This window comes from Pseudophryne corroboree, chromosome 4, assembly GCF_028390025.1.
Source record: "Pseudophryne corroboree isolate aPseCor3 chromosome 4, aPseCor3.hap2, whole genome shotgun sequence".
NCBI classification, from domain to species: Eukaryota; Metazoa; Chordata; class Amphibia; order Anura; family Myobatrachidae; genus Pseudophryne; species Pseudophryne corroboree.
The window spans coordinates 68,765,488-68,784,697 of record NC_086447.1 but is presented as its reverse complement, the minus strand read 5'-3'; the positions used below and the strand labels follow the sequence as shown (position 1 = coordinate 68,784,697).

At 45.4% G+C, this 19,210-nt stretch overlaps 1 long non-coding RNA gene across 1 annotated transcript in view; it reads left to right on the top strand.

The window, feature by feature from the left end:
* Positions 1–14,617: 14,617 nt before the first annotated feature.
* The window catches only part of LOC134911109 (uncharacterized), a 42,511-nt gene continuing 37,918 nt past the window's right edge, over positions 14,618–19,210 (top strand). The window contains exons 1-2 of the long non-coding RNA XR_010176324.1: positions 14,618–14,960; positions 15,308–15,442. This is a non-coding gene — a long non-coding RNA (uncharacterized LOC134911109). The remainder of the gene's footprint in view (positions 14,961–15,307; positions 15,443–19,210) is intronic.

The following is a 19,210-nucleotide window of genomic DNA, read 5'->3' as shown; positions in this document are numbered from 1 at the left end:
GTAGATTCTACAACTTGTGGTACAATGGTTTCAGTGTAGTGCATGGTGCCGTACTTACCCGTTGACACGACCTCACCTATCCCTCCGCTAGGGGCTTTCACTAATCTCGTGGGTGTCGCTGTGCCTACTGTGGTCTCTGATATGGTGGCCGCAAGAGAGAGAGCTGAAATTGTTGCCGAATCGTCTTCTTGTTCACACTCCTGAGGAAGGTTCAAAACAGGGTACAACTTGCACGGGTTAATACTTGCATGAGTTATTCGGTTAACATCATTTACATTTACAGGGTTACTAAGAGTTTGTGTTTTACAACCCAGTGCGTTTCTCTCCGCAATCAACCTCTCTCCTGCAATGTATGGTGGAGGAGGAGCTGTGGCAATCAGCTTCCTGACCGCCCCAGTTCCCGCCGCCAGAGCCAAACCTCTCTGTATCTCACCTTCCTGGTGCCATAACTGCAAGTAATCATGATGCTGAATTCGTCTCTTTGATGATTTTACGAGACATATCCTCCTCCTTAAATTTTGTAACACATCTGGACTGAAGCTACCTATTCTTGGGAACTTGTCCCTGTCTTGTACAGTCATTCTCTCCCATTCATCACATAAAACCTCTGTGTGACTACCGTATTTTTCACACATAATGTATCTTGCCGACCCGACTGGTCGGTTCTCCGAATCAACCTGAACCTGGGTTGATCGCCCCCTACCTGAGCAACTGGCCCCCATCGTCTGTAGGTGTTGCTTAGTCCTCCTTGGATTTTCTGTATCAAGGTTTTCAGCAAGCCTTTACAGACAACCAAATTACTCCACAGTAGGCCGGCGGTGGCGGTTTACCGAGTACCCCACTCACTCGCCCACCTCGACCAATACGACCTGATCACACCGATATGGTGCTGGCGTACTCGATACAGGGCCCCTATGGAACCTTCAGTTTACTGGAACATATGAGGGTTACCCGCAGGACACTTACTCTTTCCAGTAAAGTTGGGGTTGTTAGATAGTTCCTGAGTGACCAGCGAACTTCCCTTCCAAAAATAAAAAATTACACAAATCACGTCAGAATGTACAAGTAGCGTTTGTGACCACTTTTCTCTAATGGTATGAGGTCAGATTTACTAACTACTGCACACAATTACGTGCGGTCCAATCGTTCAGTACGCGAGCACTATTTGTCATGTACTGAAAGATTAATGGAATCGATGTTTCCGGCTGCGATTCCTTCAACCAGAGCTTGTATGGCCTATATGGGTTCTGCACCAACACCCCAGGCGTTGTGCCACTGGACTTTTATAGCGGACCTTTTTACCTTATGACCTCCTGGTCTTGTTACCTTATGGTCCGCTATACTCTAATGCTCAAATATTATTTAACCAGGGATGCCTCCCTAGCCACCGTATATGTCACTTACACGTATGTCCCTTTACGAGTACCCGACTTTCCTTTTGGTTCCACCTTTAAAATTGTATAAACTTTTGTATACAAAACACACTCACTCAACACATGTACACTTTTGTTTCTATATCTATTTCTGCGCAGAAATTGTCTTCAGGCCAAGTGTGTTACCAATTAGGAGCAGGATCTGTTAAACTAAATTTCAGATTTTCCAAAAATAGATTTGCGTTATTTACCGCTTCGCGTTAATTATCGCTGTGCGTTAATTATCGCTTTGCGCTAAAATCCAACTTTATCACAACTTGAGCTACGTGGGCGTAACCAGACGCTACGTTGCGTAATGTACGCTGCGTGCGTCTGCCTTTTGGATTGCGTACGCTAGTCTTTGTTAGCGACACGTGTACGCAATGCAAAGGATCCACCGTAACACAATATATATTTTATCAATGTAGATGATCCCTGATCATCTACCGCAATCCACACTGCACACTGGCTGCCTCGTCTCTCGGACAAGCCGTGTGTTGTTCTATACTTTAACTATTACCTCTATTATTAAATAACAGCAAATCTCCTTTTAGCCCTTTCTATCAACTATAAAAATGTGGCAAACAGGAATAGTGATATACGAAAAATGAAATACACAAGTGAAAAGAAATGCAGGTATATATGCGTGCGTATGCAAGACAAAAGAAAAAAAATAAACAGTTTTAAAAAGACACAAGCGTTTTGTTCTTACTTCCGGTTACCGGGTTCCTTCAGCACTCTTTACCTAAGCGAAGCAGACGCTTATCCCGTCAGCAACTGCGAGACAACCTCCCACCCTTTTGCTGGGGGATAAAGTCTGCTGATCTACCTAGTGCAGATGTGAAAAGGACCGGGCGAGCCCGCAATTGACAATGCTAAATTCCTTTGTCGTATAACCAACCCTTATGAAACTAAGAACACTGTACGCTGTTTACTTAAGAAGTACCGTAATGGTACGCTATCTGCGTAGCGATCGCTCAGCCGTAGGCGAGACGCTCAAGCGTCACGTTCGCTCGCGGCCCAGTGATCACAGGACACGTTATTGGTTAAGTCTAGGGGAAAGATTCGCTGTTACGTAGTGTACGCTAGAGACCACGAGGAGGTCACCAGCGATGCAGACGCTTACAACACTTTACCTTGATATTAAACCTTATACCAATGAAACACACAGAATACCTTAATGTGAGTACAGGGTGTAAATGCAACCTTGTGTAACCTGACTACCTACAAAGCTGTTTGAGCGTCACCGACGCTCAAATGAACACTTAACACTATAGTAAATACACAAATACTGATTTAGGGTTCCAAAGCCTATTATCTGTATTATATCTAGTATACTTGTAAAAGAGTAACACAGTACAAATGATACACTACAATATAACAAAGACTTCCTAACCAAACACCTAACTAAGGGATAAACTACAATACTATCCTGGTCTAACACAATACAATACAATACTATAAAGTTTAGTCTAGGGGAGATATGAGAGAAAAGAGAAAATAGAGAGAGAGAGAGATAGACACAGAGAGAGAGAGAGGAATTGGCTCACAGAAAGACAATGATTACGGAGAGAACTTACGCACAAAGGGTATGATCGCCAGCGCCTCGATATCCAGCTCCCGATTATCAGCAGATAACCGTTGATGAGAGAGTGAGAGCTGGATGTGGTCGGTCTGCCTATTTATGCCCCACACACAATGCAATCTCCTAGTCCCTACAATCCTACAGTTTATTGGACACAGGAATTCGGCCCTGTACTGTAACCAAAGGTCATAGGTTGATTCATACAGGTGGGCTGTGCTGATTTCCAACAGCTCAGGTGGGTGGGGAACTGGGTTTCCCGCCGCATACCTGAGTATGTGCAAATCATAGAAATGGACATAAACTTCTTATGTCCATAACTATTCGCACGAGCGATTAATACGCTCCAAACCAACACCGGAATATTGCTAATTAAATACTCTTCCGATGGGTATCAAACACTGCTGTATGACTCCTGTTAGACCCTTCGTGCAATACAAAGAGGGATTCCTCCGCTCAGGGACATTCTATCTAAACCAAACTTACAGAAACTATTGAGGGGAACATGATCTATGAAATACATTAATTGTGAATATTTGTAACGAATGAGTCGCACGCTACGATCACATAAACTCTACCGTAAATGCGCATACTGCGCGTGCGAGTGCACGCTATTGCGGGTATGCGCTTCCACGGGAGAGCGTACGCATGCGCAGCACGGACCAGTGTGCGGTGCAAATATGGCAGTGTGCATTAAGACATTTTTCTGACTTCGACAGTAGTTATTTAACGCGGCCAGCCACCTATGACCAGTTGCATCTAATTTTGCTGTAGAATGAATATATGTCAAGGGATTATTGTCAGTCTGTACTAAAAATTCCACTCCATATAGATAGTCGTGAAACTTCTCCGTGACTGCCCATTTGAGAGCTAGAAACTCTAACTTATGTACAGGATAATTTTTTTCACTATGAGATAGTCCACGACTTACATATGAAATAGGTCTTAGCTGATTATCATAGAGTTGATATAATACTCCCCCAAGTCCCTCAAAGGAGGCATCAATATGGACCTCATAAGGGAGTTCTGGATTTGCATATGCCAGCACAGGAGATTTTGTTAGACTTTCTTTTAGTTGACGAAAAGCATCTTCGCAGTTTTCATCCCATCTTACTCCAAATGACTTTTTAGGCTTTAAATACTTTGTCTCATAGTTGATAGAAGAACCTGTCATTTTCCTAGTGGGTGGATAGCCTCGGGTCAGATCAGTTAAGGGACGGGCAATCTTAGAATATTGCGGCACAAATTTTCTGTAATAGCCGCAAAATCCCAGAAAGGATCTCAGATCTCGGAGATTATCAGGTCGGGGCCAGTTCTTTACAGTTTCAACCTTAGCTGGATCAGTAGCCACCCCTTGCCTACTGACTATGTGACCAAGATACTTTACTGATGACTGACAGAGTTGGCATTTTTCAAGAGATAGCTTTAATCCTCTGGCAATTAATCGATCCACTACTTTGAGTAGGCGCTGGTTGTGTTCATCAAGGGTTCTTCCAAACACTATGATGTCATCCAGGTATACTAGTACTTCCCTGTAACACATATCCCCTATTGTCTTTTCCATGGTCCTCTGAAATGTAGCAGGAGCACCAGTTATCCCCTGAGGCATCTTGAGAAATTCAAAGAACCCGATGGGGCAAATGAAAGCAGTTTTAGATCTATCATTAGCGCTCATCGGTATTTGATAATAACCACTCCTTAGGTCTAATACAGAGAACCACCGACTACCCTGAAGACAATCAAGTGCTTCATCAACTTTCGGGACAGTATATTGGTCTGGCACGGTGCGATTGTTAAGGGTGCGATAGTCAATGCATAATCTAATTTCACCGTTTTTTTTTCGAGCTACCACTATGGGAGATGCGTATTGGCTCTCAGAGTCAGCGATCACATTATTTTCAAGCAGTCCCGAGATGCTGCCTCACGTCCTCGAAATCAGCGGGTGCCAACCGTCTAGATCTTTCTCTGAAAGGTGTGTCATTGTTTAATTTAATGTGATGTTCAACCCCGGTAGCAGTGCCTAAATCCCATTCACTTCTGGAGAATGCCGACTCTCTCAGTAGTAATTGTTCTATAAGAATTTGTTTATTATCATCGTCAATATCACTTCCGGTAAAACAAGCTTCTAACTCCAACTTTGAAAAAGGCCGTACTCCCTCCTTGAGTAAGATGACATCCTTTTCTCCTGTCGCCATCTTTCCCTCCACCCGTTGACTACGGCATTGAGAGTGGGTACCTGCCGACTCTGGCTTCGCACCTTCCAAAATTTCCTGCTCTTGCTTCTCACACCATTGTATAAGGTTCTGAAACATATTTGTATTGGTGCCCACGATTACTGGCAACTTCCCATTGTCCCCAGGGGAATCAGGACATACCAAGGCTACTAATGGAACTGTTTTGTTAGTAGAACTCAATCCGGGATCAAACGTGATCTGGGTAACCACATACCCCAGATACGGGTAACGTTGTTCGCTCAATCCCCATATAGTCAGTCCACTAAGGGGTTGAATGGGAACATCAGACAGATGTGGTTGTACCAAGATTCGAATATTATGGACACTTGTGATCCGCTATCCATCAATATAGTACAATCGTGACCGTTGATCATAGCCTTAGTTATAGGTGCATGTCCCAATAAACTATCGGGAACAGAGTGGGACCATTGTGCACTCCCCATAGCTCTAACTTGTATTATTGGGGAGTCTGTGAGGGGTCCACAGAACTCCCGTTGGAGTTTCCCCCTTCAGATGACCTTCTTCTCTCATTGCTGTTAATTCCCCTCCTCTCAGACCCCCTTAGGGGGCATTCGAACGACCGATGTCCAAACTGCCCACAACTATAGCACTCGTAGGCATTTCTAAAGTCACTTCTTCTATCTCCTCTTCCTACACCCAACAACCTATTGGGGGCTCGTTGTTGACTAGTCTGCAAAGCTATAAGCTGATCGATTTTCTTGTTCTGTTCTTCTATCATCCTCAATAATCTTTCATCCACAGGATGGGGATCAGCAGTAGGTAATACAACTTTAACCTTTTTTATAGATTTTTCCCGGTTTTCCATTTGGACTTCCTCCAATTTGACATCTCTGACTAATTCATTCAAGGTGGGGTGTCGAGATGGAGTCATAGTACAACGAAGTTTTTGAGCTATCGGACTGTTGGTAAGAGCCCCTTTCAAGATTTGTCTTAATCGCCTCTCATCCACGACGTCTAATGTAAGTCCTCCTTTGTCCACAATCTTATATATTAACCGGTCCACTCTATATATAAATTGAGTTAACGTCTCTCCGTTATTTTGATAAGTGCCGTTCAGCCTGGCCAACATATCTCCAACATCTTCCAATGTTCCAAAGGAGAAATCCAAAGCCTCAATATATTCCCGTAAAGTGGCATTGGGGTTGCTCCGCCTGGTCGCTTGGATCACCCTCATAGCAGGCCCACGCAGACTCTCCACCACTCTCTACTTTCTTATATGCTCCGGGCATTGCCATTCCTCAGAATGTTGGATGGCAGCCTCCCTCCACATATCGTATGTTTCTTCTCCTGCAGGTACAGGAGTAATTCCCGAGAATATCCTCAATCTACGATATCCTCCTTCAAAATGCCATCTTTCCAGATGGCTAACCACTTTGTCGACTACAGCTTCTACCTGGGGTTCTGAGCTGGTACGTTGTCTAGATGCAGCATTGGTTTCATCCCGAATCATATAGGATCCTGCAGAATTAACACCAGTGCCATGTTCTCCTGCCCCTTGATCATCTCCTTGGGTGGCCTCTTCCTCTTCTGACCTTTGTCCTTCAGGCCATATTATTTGGATTTTTCTCCCAGATCCTCGTTCCAATATGATCATACCAGGAAATAAAGTCCGGTCCAGTACGTCCTTACCACTGAGGAGCATAGCAGACACTTCTCCATTCTGCTCCTTCCATTTATCCACTATACAGGGATAACTTAGCCCATAGACTTGCCCCATGAATTTCAATACCTCTTCTTCCTTGACGGTGGAAAGATTCCCAACCAAACTCAGACTATAATTAACATGCACTCCCTTCTCTTGGCACCAACGACTGATATCTTCCTCCGTAACCTACTCCATCACGACACTATATTCCTACCGATAGTCAGTCAACAGAAGACGCTGGTATAATAGGATCTCAGCAGTGCCTCCAAAATGTAACCCCTATCTACACCCCTGGGGGGGTACTTGATACAGCTGACAGAGTGCCTCCACCCAAGCGGTTATTTTTCCAACCCCGGCTTGCTTGGGAAAGCTGTTGCCAGTAAGATTATATTTACTGTTTATTATGTGGGTTGAATAAGATGTTTAATTTACCTTGTGTGTCTTCTTTTGTTTTTCAGATCCGTGGATTCAGATGCCTGAGACAACTTGTCCAATTCAATGGTAAGTATTTATTAATAGTACTTTCTTACCTTCCCATATTATGTTGTTCACAGAATGAACCCTACCTTAAGTAAAGTTCACAGTACATTACATATTCTTCTAGTAAATTCAATGCATTACTCACAACATAAGGATATAATATCCCAACATATATGGTTTCACATAAAATGATAAATGTTATACAATACAAACAATATTTATGACTATAGTTTATAGAGATATTATCACTCCAGCTACCATAACATTATGTGTTCAACTGCAGTCTTATATTTATGTGTTGGGTATACCTTTAGATTATAGTTGGTGCACTGTTGGGGCCCATTTTACCTTAGGTACTCCTGAAGTCTTAGTCATTCGATGCTGAAATAACTGATTAGTCTTGTCCCTAAAGATGAGAATGAAATGTAGGTACACTGTAGTTAGTACCCTTTCCCATATAGTCTTTTGTAGTGTAATATCCTTCTCTTTATAGGGGAGTATCAAGGACCTATTGAAAGCCCAATGATTATACCTCAACAGATTGATAGTACCTTTACCGGAGTCCCAATAGCTGAGGAACTATGTGCATATAAGACAATCCTTGTTCTTTTCTTCGATTACTTCGGAATTTTCCACCTTCCTTGTACTACTCGGTGTGAATAATTGAATATCCTCTGCTATTTATACCACCAGGGTCCACACAATTTAGTAATAGAAATTTTGCAATAGATGTCTAATTTGAGTGTAATTAATGACAAATGCCTCTATGGTCTTTCTCCCCCAAACTCCTTTATTTAGGGAAAACCATGGATGATCATTTCACCAATATTGTCGTCCACTTCCTCAGCTGAAATGGGGCTATCCAATTATTATAATTTTAGGATTATACAATATGGCCAACGTGGTATTGGAAAGCTAAATGATAATAGGCAATGGGACGCATATAATAAGTGCTTGAGTCTTTGAGGCAAATTCTATGCTCATGCTTCCCGGTTATTAGGCATTACTTGGTCTATATCAGTGAGGTCCATTCCCCTCACGTCCCTTCACACTTGTTATGATTCCAGTACTCCTGACCGGAGGAGATCTTATGACAGGGGCCAGAGTACTGGAAGGGAATGCTGGTGCGGTAGCAGGAAATACTAGTTGCCCCTGGCGCCCTAACTCTATTGTCTCACCCGTGCTATCGGAAATCCCTTGCGAGACTATGGTTTCTTGAGCCCCTGGCAGCCACGTTTGAAAGGCGGATTATGTCTGCCCAACTCCGGTGCCCACCGGTCTTAGTGAGAGACAAAGGGAAATCCGAGGCAGGATGATGACAAGAGGACCTCTGACTAACAACGGGCCAAGGGCAACAAGCTAACTAACCAAACTAGAAGTATGCGCGGAAAAACCGCCGGATAAAAGGACAACCAAAGTCCACTAGTCCATTTACTCCTACCCAGCACCGCTGGATACCAGAGTGGATCAGTGGGGGCGGAATCCTCCGCAAAAATCTCCGAAACACAAATAATAAATAATAAGTAATAAAGCGGCCAAGCCGCAACACACGGCTACGCCGCGACTCACGAACACCACTGGATGTTTAACGGTGCTCAGTCAGGACTCCAGGAACAGATGACGACTTCCGAGTACAGGACAACTGAGGACAGGAACGACCGGATACAGCAGGACTGGAAACACTCTCAGCAAACAGATACAGCATGCAGGAAGCTATTACCGGCGTCTGTGTGAGGCACTGCAAGAGCATATAAACCGAAGCCCTCCAATCACCTGCTGCCAGTGCTGATTACATGAATGCCGTGCAGCTGCCTTGCTGCACGGCCAGGAAACAGGTGCCTTTACTAATTTCAATGGACCCAGCAACGGGGAACGCGATCCGCCAGTGGCGTCCCCGTTGCTAGGGTCCGTGCGGCTCCGTGCGCCTGGCGTCTAGCGTTGCCAGGGAGCCGGAGGCTGTACGCGCACGGCGTCCCTGGTTGCTAGGCGCCGGGCCGCACCGACGAGCGGACCCCGGCGCCTAACAGTACCCCCCCCCCTTGAGGAGGGGTCAAGGAACCCCTAAAGCCAGGTTTCCGAGGAAATTCACGAAAAAATGCCCTCTTGAGCCTCGGGGCATGGAGATCTTTATCCAGGACCCAAGACCTTTCCTCTGGACCATAGCCTCTCCAGTGCACCAGAAAATAAAGCCGACCCCGGGACAATTTGGAATCGAGAACCTTCTCCACCAAGAACTCCTGTTGTCCCTGTACATCTACTGGTGATTTCCCCTGAGAGATCTTCCGAGGAAATCTACTGGAAGAAACATATGGTTTCAACAGGGAGCAATGGAACGTATTTCCGATCCGGAGAGCTCTTGGTAAACGTAACCGGAAAGCAAGAGAAAAAACATATCCGTGTTTTTTTTTGGGTTTTTTTTTCTCTGTAAATGATGTATCTCATGGCTAAATACCGTGCTGTATTTGATATATTTTATTTAATATTTGGTTTTCTTGCTCTATTTAAAGCCGTAATATTACTGGTTTATAAGATTACCCTAGTAATATCTTAATGCCTTGTTAGTATAAAATAAAAAACCTTTTCTTTAATATGACCAAGGAGGAATATTTGACATGTTTTTTAGTTCTTAGTGAATTGTCTTATAAGAAATGGATTATATCGGATGCGCAATACAGCCGACCATCACAATTTTTTGTAACAATCGCCTTTTACAGTGAGGGAACGGCTTCATACATAAGCCGCATCGATATAACCTATTTTGATCCACTTTTGTAACACTGCAGGACTTTGTATAATTCTATGGAGTGTTTGCATACTTTTTAAATGTGTTCAGTATAGATCAGGTGATAATGATTAATCTGTAATTGAATACATCTGTCATCGGATTGGAATCCTATCGAGATTGGTCATGTGGGGTCATATGACTTAAGTCCATCCAGGATAAATTCAGGAACAGAAAGATCTACACAGCACTTCTTGACAAAGGGGAGAGAAATCCTTGAAACGCGTTGAAGTATCCAGAAGTATCCATGCTGTGACAAACATCTATCTATTGCGGGACGTTCTTTTGCTGCAGAATCCATGTGTGTTTTAGTCTCATGAAATAAATCTGTGTGTGATTTTAACTACATCGGTCTGCTGGTCTCCTGTCTACAACGTGTGGGAGATAAAGAAACCTTTCAGTGCACTCGAGACTGAATTTTAATGTAAGTCTTATTTTTATTGTTTGCTGTCTCTTTGGAAGAAATCATTTTTTACTCTGCTATCAATATAAAAGATACCTTTATGGGAATGCGAGACTGAATTTGAAAGTGAGTGTCTTTCTAATTACGTTGAATCATTCTGAAGACCCCATTGGAACAGCTCGCACAACAGCTTAGTCAGACGTTTTATATAACGGTGTTTATTGTTTTTATTATAAAACAGTAACAGCGCTGGTTTTTATCTCTCTTTTTATATATTAACATTTGCACTTGTGGAATTTTGAGGGTGAATTCCTTTGATTTAAGACCAGCCGCTCATATAACAGCGCAGGGCTGCATTAACTACATTTTTATTACACTTAAATCAATGTACACAGCTTCAGGGGCCATATTACGTCCCACTATTGCTAGTGCATTGATTGCAAAGGCTATAGTAAAGTGGTCGTCTACCTTACTTGAGGATTTGGATACGATGGATAAGGATGATGTTGTATACATGATTCAGCAGGTTTTATGGTAGAATCCATGAAAGACCTGGGTTCCATTACTGTGGGAATATCTTCCATGTCTGTTTCAGCTCGTCGGGGACTGTGGCTGCGCCAGTGGTTGGCTGACGCGGAATACTGAAAAAGTGTGGAGTCCCTACCCTATACAGGTCAGGCTCTCTTTGGGGAAGCCTTAGACGAGTGGATATCCATGGCTACAGCTGGTAAGTCTCCGTTTCTTCCCTCAGCAGCACCTGCTCCAAAGAAATCCTTCTCTTCATCTGCAACACAGTCCTTTCTGCCTAACAAGCCTAGAAAGGCCAGACCATCCAATACCTTCTTTAGGGGAGGTCGAGTTAAGTCCAAGAAAACTGCTGCTGCAGGCTCCCAGGAACAAAAGCCTGCTTCAGGTACGCCAAAGTCCTCCGCATGACGGTGGACCGCGCAGCCTGGAGGTGGGGCCAGTGGGAGCGAGACTCAGACAATTCAGTCACGTCTGGGTATCGTCCGGCCTGGATCCCTGGGTGATAGATATTGTATCCCAGGGATACAGGCTGGAATTTCAAAGTCTCCCTCCTCATCGTTTTTTCAAATCAGGCTTACCAGCTCTGTTGACAGACAGCACTGTACTACAAGAAGCTGTCCAAAAGCTGGTAGAGGCACAGGTCATTGTGCCAGTTCCTCCTCCTGCGCAGGCCACAGGTTACTATTCAAACCTTTTCGTGGTACCGAAGCCCGATGGTTCAGTCAGGCCCATTCTGAACCTAAAATCATTGAACCCCTTTCTAAAGGAGTTCAAGTTCAAGATGGAGTCTCTCAGGGCAGTGATATTAGGTCTGGAAGAGGGGGAATTCCTGGTATCCATGGATATCAAGGATACGTACCTCCACATTCCGATATGGCTGCTGCATCAGGCTTATCTCCGTTTCACATTGCTGGACTGTCATTTCCAGTTCCAGGCCCTGCCATTCGGCCTCTCCACAGCACCAAGGGTGTTTACCAAGGTGATGGCAGAGATGATGGTTCTCCTCCGCAAACAAGGGGTGAACATCATTCCATATCTGGAGGATCTGCTGATAAAGGCATCGTCCAAGGAGAAGCTGCTGCAGTCAATTGTTCTCACAACACGCCTCCTCAAGAGTCATGGTTGGATTCTGAACCTTCCAAAGTCACATTTGGATTCACACAGAAGTGCAGAAGGTGTTTCTTAAGCAGGAAAAGGCGTTGGTGATACAAACTATGGTCCGGGATGTCCTGAAGCCAGCCCGGGTGTCGGTTCATCAATGCATTTGCCTGTTGGGAAAGATGGTAGCTTCTTACGAGGCTCTCCAGTACGGGAGGTTCCACGCTCGGACCTTCCCACTGGATCTTCTGGACAAGTGGTCGGGATCTCATCTCCTCATGCACCAGAGAATTCGTCTGTCGCCGAAAGCCAGGATATCGCTCCTCTGGTGGTTACAATTACCTCACCTTCGAGAGGGCCGCAGGTTCGGGATTCAGGATGGGTCCTTCTAACCACGGATGCGAGCCTTCGGGGCTGGGGAGCAGTCACTCAAGGAGTAACTTTCCAAGGACGGTGGTCAAGCCTGGAAGATGGCCTGCCCATCAACATCCTGGAACTAAGAGCCGTCTACAATGGTCTTCTTTAGGCGGCCCCTCTTCTAAGAAATCGGGCCATTCAAATGCAGTCAGACAACGTAACAACAGTGGCTTACATAAACCGACAGGGCAGAACGAAGAGCAGAGCGGCAATGTCAAAGGTGACAAGAATACTCCTCTGGACAGAAAAACACGCGTTGGTGCTGTCAGCCATCTTCATTCTGGGAGTAGACAACTGGGAAGTAGACTTCCTCAGCAGACATGATCTCCATCCAGGGGAGTGGGGGTCTCCATCCGGAGGTGTTCAAGGAAATAACAGACCTTTGGGGATTACCCCAAATAGACATGATGGCCTATCATCTCAACAAGAAGCTTTGGCGTTATTGTTCCAGGTCGAGGGATCCACAAGCAGTGGTAGTGGACGCCCTGGTGTCTCCGTGGGTGTTCCAGTCAGTGTACGTGTTTCCACCACTCCCACTCATCCCAAGAATCCTAAAGCTCATAAGGAGAGCAAGGGTTCAAGCGATCCTCATTGCTCCATACTGGCCGAGAAGGGCTTGGTACGCGGACCTTCTGAATCTACTGCAAGAAGAACCGAGGCCTCATCCTCTTTGGGAGGACCTGCTGCAGCAGGGGCCGTTCGCCTATGAAGACTTACCGTGCCTACGTTTGACAGCATGGAAGTTGAGCGCCTGATACTTGCTCGGAAGGGCATCCTGAAGAAGGTCATTCCTACCCTGATACAGGCTAGGAAAGGGGTAACATCTAAACATTACCATCGTATTTGGAAGAAATATGTCTCTTGGTGTGAATCAAAGAAGTTTCCTACGGTGGAGTTTCAACTTGGACGTTTTCTCCTCTTCCTGCCAGCAAATGTGGATATGGGCCTGAGGTTGAGATCTGTGAAGGTCCAGATTTTGGACCTATCCATTTTCTTGCAGAAACAATTGGCTGCCCTACCTTAGGTTCAGACTTTTTTGAAGGGAGTTTTGCACATCCAACCTCCCTTTGTACCGCCTACGGCTCCTTGGGACCTTAACGTGGTGTTGCAGTTCCTCCAATCAGATTGGTTTGAGCCTCTACAGAAGGTTGAGGTCAAATTTCTTACATGAAAGGCGGTCACGTTGTTGGCCTTAGCTTCTGCTAGACGCGTGTCCGAATTGGAGTCTTTGTCCTGTAAAAGCCCTTACTTGATCTTCCATGAAGATAGAGCTGAGCTCCGGACACGTCAGCAGTTTCTTCCGAAGGTTGTGTCGGCATTTCATATCAACCAACCTAGTGTGGTGCCAGTGGCTACTGACTCCTCAATTACATCAAAGTCCTTGGATGTTGTGAGGGCTCTGAAGATGTATGTGAAGAGAACTTCTCGTCACAGAAAGTCGGACTCTCTGTCGTATATGATCCCAAGAAAATTGGGTGTCCTCCTTCTAAGCAGATGATCTCTCGCTGGATTTGGTTTACTATCCAACACGCTATTCTATGGCAGGATTGCCATCTCCAAAATCTGTTAAGGCCCACTCTACTCATTAGGTAAGGTCTTCATGGGCAGCTGCCCGTGGTGTCTCAGCATTGCAACTTTGCCGAGCTGCAACTTGGTCTGGATCGAACACTTTTGCAGAGTTTTACAAGTTCGATACTTTGGCCTCTGATGATCTGAAGTTCAGTCAATCAGGTCTGCAGGAGCCTCCGCGCTCTCCCTCCCGTTCTGAGAGCTTTGGTACATCCCCATGGTACTAATGTGGACCCCAGCATCCTCTAGGACACAAGAGAAGATAGGATTTTAGTTATCTACTGGTAAATCCTTTTCTCGTAATCCGTAGAGGATGCTGGGCGCACGAACTGTGGGAGGCAGTGGAGTCGGCTGCCGCCGGGCTCCTGGCCTCAAGGGGGCGCTTCTCCACTGTCTCCCTCTGCTACTTTTTTTTTTTTTTGGTAAATCATTCTTGCAGACGGAGGGGGCCGGGCGGATTGGTCCAGCAGGACACCATGCGAGTCCCTGCTAGCAGGATCCCATGCAAACATCTGCGGGCCGGCTGAAGCTTGCTGCTGGCCTCCACGCTTTCGGGTTTGCGTTCCAGCAGCTGGAACACAACACAGAAGCTATTACCTGCTCCGTCCTGCTGCCACTTCCGGGTGCCGTTAGCCAGGAGCAGTGAGTGTGTGCGGTTGCTGGGCTCGAGCTGTGTGTTAGTGGAAACGATGTGACATGCACACCTGTTTCCACTGCCATTTGCTGTGTAGGGGCCGGACAGAGCTGCCAGGATGGTCAGAGGTGAAGCTGCTTAATCACCAGCGTCAGGTAATTCACTGTCTCGGGACATCTGCACACTCACTGACATCTGATCTGCACGGCCACAGTCGATCCTGTTGTGTGCAGCCCACTGCCTATTCATCTCCCCCTCCTGCAGCTCCTGCTGTTAACTGTTTGTATACTGCCATTCCTATAGCCAGGGCCCAGGGTGGGAGCACAGGAAATGATACTGTATGTGGTGGGAGTCGTCAGCCGTAGGGATTGTGTCAGTGCACATGATTTATTTATGTAACACATCAGACCCCCGTGTTCTGCATACACACACACTGTAGGTAAAGGGCTGCTGTAGCTGGGCCTGGCACTGCAGGGTTAACTTCCCCCTTCATCTGCTTCAGACAGTGTGCTGGGAAATGAGGATCTTCTGAAGATGGAAGACGATCTGATTGGATAGTATGGGGGCAGGTGGAAGGTGTACTGTGCCTTGCTGAACACTGTCTGCAAGTGCAGCAGGAAAGGTCCCATCCAGGAAGGTAAGAGGACACAGAGGAGGGGGCATGGTAAAAAGGATCACTATTGCATACATGCCTTCATGGGCAATTAATAGCAATTACATTAGAGATGAGCGGGTTCGGTTTCTTTGAATCCGAACCCGCACGAACTTCACTTTTTTTTTCACGGGTCCGAGCGACTCGGATCTTCCCGCCTTGCTCGGTTAACCCGAGCGCGCCCGAACGTCATCATGACGCTGTCGGATTCTCGCGAGACTCGGATTCTATATAAGGAGCCGCGCGTCGCCGCCATTTTCACACGTGCATTGAGATTGATAGGGAGAGGACGTGGCTGGCGTCCTCTCCATTTAGATTAGATTTAGAAGAGAGAGAGAGATTGCTGTGATACTGTAGATTAGAAGAGAGTGCAGAGTGCAGACAGAGTTTAGTGACTGACGACCACAGTGACCAGTGACCACCAGAGACAGTGCAGTTGTTTGTTTTATTTAATATATCCGTTCTCTGCCTGAAAAAAACGATACACAGTCACACAGTGACTCAGTCTGTGTGCACTGCTCAGCCCAGTGTGCTGCACATCAATGTATTGTATATAAAGCTTATAATTGTGGGGGAGACTGGGGAGCACTGCAGGTTGTTATAGCAGGAGCCAGGAGTACATGATAAATAATATTATATTAAAATTAAACAGTGCACACTTTTGCTGCAGGAGTGCCACTGCCAGTGTGACTAGTGGTGACCAGTGCCTGACCACCAGTATATTAGTAGTATTGTATACTATCTCTTTATCAACCAGTCTATATTAGCAGCAGACACAGTACAGTGCGGTAGTTCACGGCTGTGGCTACCTCTGTGTCGGCACTCGGCAGGCAGTCCGTCCATCCATAATTGTATTATATACCACCTAACCGTGGTTTTTTTTTTCTTTCTTTATACCGTCGTCATAGTCATACTAGTTGTTACGAGTATACTACTATCTCTTTATCAACCAGTGTACAGTGCGGTAGTTCACGGCTGTGGCTATCTCTGTGTCGGAACTCGGCAGGCAGTCCGTCCATCCATAATTGTATTATAATATATACCACCTAACCGTGGTTTTTTTTTCGTTCTTTATACCGTCGTCATACTAGTTGTTACGAGTATACTACTATCTCTTTATCAACCAGTGTACAGTGCGGTAGTTCACGGCTGTGGCTACCTCTGTGTCGGAACTCGGCAGGCAGTCCGTCCATCCATAATTGTATTATAATATATACCACCTAACCGTGGTTTTTTTTCCGTTCTTTATACCGTCGTCATACTAGTTGTTACGAGTATACTACTATCTCTTTATCAACCAGTGTACAGTGCGGTAGTTCACGGCTGTGGCTACCTCTGTGTCGGCACTCGGCAGGCAGTCCGTCCAACCATAATTGTATTATATACCACCTAACCGTGGTTTTTTTTTCATTCTTTATACCGTCGTCATACTAGTTGTTACGAGTATACTACTATCTCTTTATCAACCAGTGTACAGTGCGGTAGTTCACGGCTGTGGCTACCTCTGTGTCGGCACTCGGCAGGCAGTCCGTCCAACCATAATTGTATTATATACCACCTAACCGTGGTTTTTTTTTCATTCTTTATACCGTCGTCATACTAGTTGTTACGAGTATACTACTATCTCTTTATCAACCAGTGTACAGTGCGGTAGTTCACGGCTGTGGCTACCTCTGTGTCGGCACTCGGCAGCCCGTCCATAATTGTATATACCAGTGACCTAACCGTGGTTTTTTTTTCTTTCTTTATACATACATACTAGTTACGAGTATACTATCTCTTTATCAACCAGTCTATATATTAGCAGCAGACACAGTACAGTGCGGTAGTTCACGGCTGTGGCTACCTCTGTGTCGGCACTCGGCAGCCCGTCCATAATTGTATATACCACCTAACCGTGGTTTTTTTTTCTTTCTTTATACATACATACTAGTTACGAGTATACTATCTCTTTATCAACCAGTCTATATATTAGCAGCAGACACAGTACAGTGCGGTAGTTCACGGCTGTGGCTACCTCTGTGTCGGCACTCGGCAGCCCGTCCATAATTGTATATACCAGTGACCTAACCGTGGTTTTTTTTTCTTTCTTTATACATACATACTAGTTACGAGTATACTATCTCTTTATCAACCAGTCTATATATTAGCAGCAGACACAGTACAGTGCGGTAGTTCACGGCTGTGGCTACCTCTGTGTCGGCACTCGGCAGCCCGTCCATAATTGTATATACCAGTGACCTAACCGTGGTTTTTTTTTCTTTCTTTATACATACATACTAGTTACGAGTATACTATCTCTTTATCAACCAGTCTATATATTAGCAGCAGACACAGTACAGTGCGGTAGTTCACGGCTGTGGCTACCTCTGTGTCGGCACTCGGCAGCCCGTCCATAATTGTATATACCAGTGACCTAACCGTGGTTTTTTTTTCTTTCTTTATACATACATACTAGTTACGAGTATACTATCTCTTTATCAACCAGTCTATATATTAGCAGCAGACACAGTACAGTGCGGTAGTTCACGGCTGTGGCTACCTCTGTGTCGGCACTCGGCAGCCCGTCCATAATTGTATATACCAGTGACCTAACCGTGGTTTTTTTTTCTTTCTTTATACATACATACTAGTTACGAGTATACTATCTCTTTATCAACCAGTCTATATATTAGCAGCAGACACAGTACAGTGCGGTAGTTCACGGCTGTGGCTACCTCTGTGTCGGCACTCGGCAGCCCGTCCATAATTGTATATACCAGTGACCTAACCGTGGTTTTTTTTTCTTTCTTTATACATACATACTAGTTACGAGTATACTATCTCTTTATCAACCAGTCTATATATTAGCAGCAGACACAGTACAGTGCGGTAGTTCACGGCTGTGGCTACCTCTGTGTCGGCACTCGGCAGCCCGTCCATAATTGTATACTAGTATCCAATCCATCCATCTGCATTGTTTACCTGAGGTGCCTTTTAGTTGTGCCTATTAAAATATGGAGAACAAAAATGTTGAGGTTCCAAAATTAGGGAAAGATCAAGATCCACTTCCACCTCGTGCTGAAGCTGCTGCCACTAGTCATGGCCGAGTTGATGAAATGCCAGCAACGTCGTCTGCCAAGGCCGATGCCCAATGGCATAGTACAGAGCATGTCAAAACCAAAACACCAAATATCAGTAAAAAAAGGACTCCAAAACCTAAAATAAAATTGTCGGAGGAGAAGCGTAAACTTGCCAATATGCCATTTACCACACGGAGTGGCAAGGAACGGCTGAGGCCCTGGCCTATGTTCATGGCTAGTGGTTCAGCTTCACATGAGGATGGAAGCACTCAGCCTCTCGCTAGAAAACTGAAAAGACTCAAGCTGGCAAAAGCACCGCAAAGAACTGTGCGTTCTTTGAAATCCCAAATCCACAAGGAGAGTCCAATTGTGTCGGTTGCGATGCCTGACCTTCCCAACACTGGACGTGAAGAGCATGCGCCTTCCACCATTTGCACGCCCCCTGCAAGTGCTGGAAGGAGCACCCGCAGTCCAGTTCCTGATAGTCAGATTGAAGATGTCAGTGTTGAAGTACACCAGGATGAGGAGGATATGGGTGTTGCTGGCGCTGGGGAGGAAATTGACCAGGAGGATTCTGATGGTGAGGTGGTTTGTTTAAGTCAGGCACCCGGGGAGACACCTGTTGTCCGTGGGAGGAATATGGCCGTTGACATGCCAGGTGAAAATACCAAAAAAATCAGCTCTTCGGTGT